Here is a 7,210-nt window from a genome sequence, read left to right as displayed (position 1 = left end):
CACCTGGGGTATGTGATCTCAGTTGTTGCTTGACTACAGCTGCGCACAATACTGCTTTGTTCCTCCTTCATCTGTCACCTGTTTTCTGCCTGTTCCTTTCAGAGGTGGATTATAGTTGCTTTTGGTTCAGGGTCCAATCTGGAACATGAGTTCTTTCTCCTGAAACTGATCTAATGGTCACATTAGATGGATCTGTTCTGGTGGCAGAGAGACACCTTGTCATGGACCACCCTGGAAAGCTGTAACATGATTCTTTGTGTGGACCCCTTCCTTCACGGAGCTTATGGGGAAATGAACAACAAGTGTTATCCTATGGAGAAAGGGGAAAGACCAGGCAGTGTGACCTTGTCCCATTCACCATGGATGATGGGACAGATTGGGACAGAGTAGAGCTTTTAACCACCTCAAAGTTTGGGGCCTCCAAAATGTCATTGTCTAATCTATGTAACCTTCCCAGTCTCCCTTGATTGGGATATGGCACTGGGATTTACTAGGTGGCCAGATTGGAACCAACATCCTCTCCTAAGAAAGACAGCACTACCAGTTGCCTCTTTTCTTTTCCTCCTTTGACTATAAGTGTTTGAATATTAAGTTAGCTGTCACAGTAGGACAGTTTCCTCTAGTCCATTCCTCTGGGAGCTCTCTAATGCACTTTGAAATCTTCCAAGCAATAAGGCTGTTTCATCCTCCCTTCAGAATTTGTGGCCAGAGCAAAAAACAAACACTTCTCTGGCTGGATTATGGATCCAGGTGCTAAATCCAGAAAGTTTGTACTTGGTCAACTTTCAGATTCAGAAATCAGTATAGAACAGGGTCTAAATTCCACCCTGGAATTCCTTCCATTACCTATATTAGGAATGAATATGCCCACAGCTTTCTTATTTAAGATCATATTCTACTGCAAACTTAGAAAAATCAGATGAAGTTTTGAAATGTTGAAAAAAGTTTTGAAATAAATAGGAGAGGGAGGAGACATATCCCAGGCATTTGAAGAGGTGAAGGAGTGGGTAAGAGTGGGTTTCAATGGGGGCAGCACTTGTATTATTAGCTGGCTGATGTGTTAGGTTGTTAAGTGGTGATGTGTTATCTGATTATTAGCTGTGACTAGCTGGTTTGCAACATTATTCGTTAACTTTGTTAAACACCTAAAGTTTAATAAAGGTGCTATAAATATAAACCCCAATCAGTTCTCCTGAACACATATTTCAGACTGCTGGAACAAAATATCAGATGCATAATTTTAACAGCAGAATCATGCAGTGGAAGATGGGAGCAGCCCAGTCTCAGCAATAAATCAACACTTTGTCAACAGGGAACACCAACAGGAGTGATAAACAAATGGCATTTCCTTAGCACTCAGCTTCCCAACACCCATTAGCCACAGCAATGTTAATAGCTGTAGATGAATAGATTGTAGCTGAACTGCACCCATTGAGATTCAAAGTGAGCATTTAATGTGTAACTTCTGATCTCAGGTCCTAAAAACATGATCTCAGATATTTGCTGGTCTGTGTTCTCAGTGTTGAACTTGGTTGCAATCCTGGATCATACTTCTGGGCACATTCATGCCATAAACTGAAATGTGTGAACTGGAGACACCCACATGACAGCAGCTGCCACCTTATCATGGTTCTGCTGGGAGGGAGCCTCCCCACACAGAGGGAAAGGTGAAGGCTGAATCTTCCCACACTACAAGCACAACCTGCCCCAGCAAAAGACAGGAAAGTGTGGATGGAGAGGCCCAGCCAGGCCAAAGAGGAGTGGTTGTGGTGCTTTGTGGGTCTCCTTCACCAGAGAGCCACCTTACTAAGGAAAAATATTTGTTGCTAGTGATAAACTCCAAGAAGACTGACTGGAGGGAAATTCCCCAGCTGCTAGTCAAGAAAAGGAAACAATCTGAAGCCACGGAAAGGAGGAATTTGGCCACTGAAGCCTTAAGGCTTAGTTTGGCTTTGTGATGACAGTAAATTTGAAATGGACTTCTCCACTCCTCCACATCAAAAACAGGCTGACACTGAGAGAAACAAGCTAATCTGCAGAGGGGGAAAAGCCTATGATCAGAAGGAAAATCATCCTGAGGAATATGTATCAGAAATTTCACCCTGCCTTTAGTAAAATGTCTTTAGGAATGTTATACATTACAGTAGATTTCTTAAACAAAATGTACTGCATCCAATATGGGATAGGTCAATATTAGATGTAGAGGAGACCCTCACCATTCACGGGGGATCCATTCTGGAGACCCCTGCGAATGGCGAAATCCGTGAATACTGCTGGGGATCCCTGTCAGACCCCACAGCCACCCCCTGCACCACTCCCACGAGAGGCTGGAAGTGCGGGGCTCCCCTGCAGTGCCTGGGGACTGACCACAGCTGCCCCCCCGGGGGGAGAAGATGTTGCCGCCACCTCCCTCCCCGTTCCTGGCACTCGCTGTCTGCCCGCCCAGCTCTGCCCTCCCCTGCCCCGTGCAGTGCTCCATGCCTGGCTTAACTGCAGAGGCAGGAGCTCGGTGCAGCACCAGAGGGAGCTGCAGTGGCGCTCACTCCAATCCACCCATTTGGCACGGCGCACCACGAATATTTGAATCTGCAAATAGTAGATTCGTGAATAGCGAGGGTTTCCTGTATGCTTGTGGATAAAAGGAAGCAAACAGAAAAAAAACAGGGAGATCTCAGTACAAGTGACTATGACCATTGCTGCAAACAGAATGCAGCTGGCTGGTTTCCCAACCTAAGCATGACTATGAGTGAAAGTGACTGGGATCATAGAAGCATAGAACATTAGGGTTGGAAGGGACCTCAGGAGGTCATCTAGTCCAACCCCCGCTCAAAGCAGGACCATCTCCAACTAGATCATCCCAGCCAAAGCTTGTCTAGCTGGGTCTTAAAAACCACCAACGATGGAGATCCCACCACCTCTCTGGGTAACCTGTTCCAGTGTTTTACTACCCTCCTCACGAGAAAATTCTTGCTAATACCCAACCTAAACCTCCCTTGCTGCAACTTAACACCATTGCTCCTTGTTCTGTCATCTGCCACCACTGAGAACAGTCCAGCTCCGTCCTCTTTGGAAATGCCCGTCAGGTAGCTGAAGGCTGCTATTAGATCCCCTCTTGGTCTTCGCTTCTCTAGACTAGATAAGCCCAGTTCCCTCAGTCTTTCCTTATAAATTATGTCCCCCAGTCCCTAACCATTTTGTTGCCCTCTGCTGGACTCTCTCCAATTAGCTTACTTCCTTTCTGTAGTGGGGGCCCAAAACCCAACACTGGAAGGAACTGTTAAAAAAAAGCTTATGAATGTAAACTGGGAGATGGTTGAGAGCATTCTACAACAGTGGTTCTCAACCTTTTCGAACTCAAGGCACTCCTTGATAGACTCAAGGTAGTCTTTGAAAAATGCCAGCCCTTCATTTTGTCATTAATTTTACTATTAGAACACTGATTAATTGAGTCTCTGCTCAACTGTATGCTAATCAGAACTCACTGGAAAAGTTAGGGATGCACCGATACAGATTTTTTTGGGCTGCTACTGGTGGCTGATTATTATTAAGGAGCCATACTGGGCAATGCTTGCCAATATGCGGCCCAACAGCTTGGGTGTCAAGGGCTTACAGCAAGACTAAAGCCCTTGACTTCAGAAAGGCCAACTTTAGTGAGCTTCGGAGATTAGTGTGGGAGGCACAGAGGGCCCAGAAGGTAGAGGAGATGGGAGTCCATGAGGGATGGTCGTACCTTAAGGGGACGATCCTCTGGGCCCAAAGGGTAACAGTCCCTGAGAGAAGCAAAGGGGGTAAGAGGACTCAGAAACCCCCTTGGCTCAGCAAGGGCATTCAGGAATGCCTGAGGACTAAAAGGGTGGCATACTACCAGTGGAAGGGAGGAGCTATCACCAAGGAGGAGTACTCCTCCTCTGCCCGGGAGTGTAGGAGGGTTATTAGGAAGGCCAAGACAGAGATGGAACTCAGGCTGGCATCCAGGATTAAGGACAACAAAAAGTCCTTTTTCAAGTACATTGGGAGCCAGAAGAAAGCACCAGGCAATGTAGGGCCCCTGCAAGACTCAGATGGTAATCTTGTGGCTACACCAGATGAGAAAGCTGATATTTTTAACAGTTTCTTTGCCTCTGTTTTCTTGAACAGGGACTGGGACATCCCTCCTACCAGAGGTAGGGACAATCTCGGGGATAGTTCTGTCAAGACTTCAGTCAGTGCAGATGTAGTTAGGGATCTTCTGGAAGGGCTGGACCTTTTTAAATCTGCAGGTCCAAATGCCCTTCACCCACGGGTGTTGAGGGAGCTGGCAGGGGTCATCGTGGAGCCCTTGACCCAGCTGTATGAGCATTCATGGTCATCTGGCCAGGTGCCAAAGGATTGGAAACTAGATAATGTGGTCCCAATTTTTAAGAAAGGGAGGAAGGAGGACCCAAGTATAGGCCAATAAGCCTCATGTTGGTGCTTGGGAAGATCTTGGAGAGAATCATCAAGGAGCATACTGTGGGGGGCCAGCAGAGGAGATCATGCTCAGGGGCAACCAGCATGGGTTCATCAAAGGCAGGTCCTGCCTGACCAACCTGGTTGCCTTTTATGACCAAGTAACTAAATCCTTGGATGATGGTGTCGCCATGGATGTAGTCTTTCTAGACTTTAAGAAGGCCTTTGACACTGTCTCTCACCCCATTCAAATCAATAAATTAGGTAACTATGGCATTGATGCCTACACAGTTGGATGGGTAAAAAATTGGCTGATGAGGCACACCCAGAGAGTAGTGTTGGAAAGGTCATACTCAATCTGGCAAAATGTGAGCAGTGGGGTCCCCCAGGGCACAGTCCTTGGGCCCGCACTGTTTAACATTTTCATCAGCGACTTGGACAAGGGGATGGAAAGCACATTGTCCAAATTTGCTGGTGACACTAAGATGTGGGGCGAAATGGACACACTTGAAGGGAGAGAGATGCTCAACTAGATGTAGATAGACTACAAAAGTGGGCAGATGAGAATAGGACGGGGTTCAATGTAGATATATGCAGGGTGCAGCACCCTGGGAGAAGGAATCCACAGCATACATACAGGCTGGGGAGTTCCCCTCTTGAAAGCACAGAGGCAGAAAGGGATCTTATTGACTCCAAGATGAACATGAGCTGCCAGTGCCAGATCACAGCCAGCAAGGCCAGCCATACCTTGTCATGCATCCAAAGATGCATCTCAAGCCAGTCCAGAGAGGTGATCCTCCCCCTCTATGCAGCACTGGTCAGGCCACAGTTGGAGTACTGCATAGACGTACTAGAGTACTGGGCACCGCACTTAAAGAGCAATGTGGCCAGCCTCGAGAGAGTTCAGAGGAGGGCCACCCGTTTGGTGAGGGCAGCAGGACAGGCCCTATGAGGAGAGACTGAGGGACCTAAACTATGCAGCCTCGACAAGAAGATGCTGAGGGGAGACCTCGTGCCTGCCTACAAACTCATCAGGGGAGTTTGTCAGCAAATAGGAAGAGCCCTATTCTCCCCAGCACCACCTGGAGTGACAAGGAACAATGGTAATAAGCAGATGGAGAACAGGTTTAGGTTAGAGATCAGGAGGCAATATTTTACAGTTAGGGCAGCCAAAATCTGAAACCAACTTCCCAGGGAAGTGGTCCTCACCGTCCTACCTTGGGCAAATTCAGAAAGAGGTTAGATGATCACCTGTCTGGGGTCTTGTGAACCCAGCATTCATTCCTGCCTGTGGCAGGGGGTCAGGCTAGATGATCTGTTCAGTCCCTCCTGACCCTAGCTACTCTGAAACTATGAAAGCAGCATCTGGCTGGTAAGTTTGTTGTGGGAGAAGGAAGAGGTGTAGCAGTGAGGGAAGGAGTGGGGCTGCAGCAGGCACTGCACAACCAGGGTGGGATGTGGGATGGTACTGCAAGTGGCTCATCTGGGAGGGGTCCTGCCACTGCATGCACCTCAGGAGGGGACATGGGGGCACGTGCCCCTAGATCTGTGTGAAAGGGAAGGGCGGGCTGCTGCTGTGGGCTGGGGATGTGCTGGGCTCTTCCCAGCACGGGGCTGGGCCAGGCTGCACTTGGGACAGGCGGGGGCAGCAGTACTGGGAGGGTGCTGGGGGGGGGCTGCAGCCACCCCAAAATTTGCTGTAGCTCCCCCATAGCACCTTCTCCCAGCACCACTGCTGCCCGCCCCAAGCGCAGCCCGGCCCAGCCCCCCACCAGGAAGAGCCTGGCACTGCCCCAGCCCCAGCACACATTGGCAATCCACCCTCACCCTGTGCACAGATCCAGTGGCCCACACCCCCCATGCCCTCCCAGGGTGCATGCAGCGGTGCGAGCTGCTCCCCCCACTCCTGGATGAGCTGCTCCTTGCTCTGTCCTGTCCTGTCCCAGCGTGGCAGCACCTGTCTCTACCCCAGCCCCACTCCCCCCCTCCCTCCCTGCGGGAGCCTGGATCTGCCCCTCCCCCTCCCCCTTCCCCTTCCTCTCCCAGGAGTTCAGTTCTGATGAACTGACATTTCAGTGTAAGGGGTGTTTCAGTCAGGAACAAGCCCTTATCAAAAGGAGCCTTTTGGGCCTTAAAAAATAAGAGCTTCGCCACCGGGCGGCGCCAGGGACACACAGGAACCACATGTCCTTCGGCTCCGACATGAATGGACTGCCTTCAGTTCCTCTAGGTTAGCCTCCTCCCCGGGGGACAGACGTCCACCCTGCAAAGTAAGCGGGAGCAAACGCACTCGCTAAATACGGTGTGTGATTGTCAAGCTCGGGAATGCGAGGCCGGCTCTGCCAGGGACACTTCCCGCTTGGCCCTGCCTGCGCTGTCTGAGAAATGTCTGATTTTATTCGGGCGTACAACACACTGGGACCCTTGATTTTATTCAGCAAAGAGATGTGAGCCGTCAAAGCCGCGGGCAGAAGTGCACCCGGCCGCGTGGGAAGCGAGCTCCCCCGGGGCTTTCTCCCGACACTCCGCTGAGCAGACGGACCCCGTCCCCCACCCCCGGGGGACCCCCCCGCCTCCTGCCCAACTTGTCCGGCCGCCCAGACAACACGCGTGTTGCCGCGGCAGAGAGCTCGGGGCGGGAGGAAGCCCCGCCAGCGCGCCGTCCCGGCACTGAGCCCCGCCACCCCGGCGAGCCCCCGGGAGGAAAGCCCCCAGCCGTCCCGGGCCTGCGGCTGCGGGCGGCGTCCGGGGCGAGCTTCCCGCCGCAGCTGCACCGGGGCCG

This window comes from Crocodylus porosus, unplaced genomic scaffold (assembly GCF_001723895.1).
Source record: "Crocodylus porosus isolate Cpor-Errol unplaced genomic scaffold, CroPor_comp1, whole genome shotgun sequence".
Taxonomy (NCBI): Eukaryota; Metazoa; Chordata; order Crocodylia; family Crocodylidae; genus Crocodylus; species Crocodylus porosus.
This window is presented reverse-complemented; position numbering follows the sequence as displayed.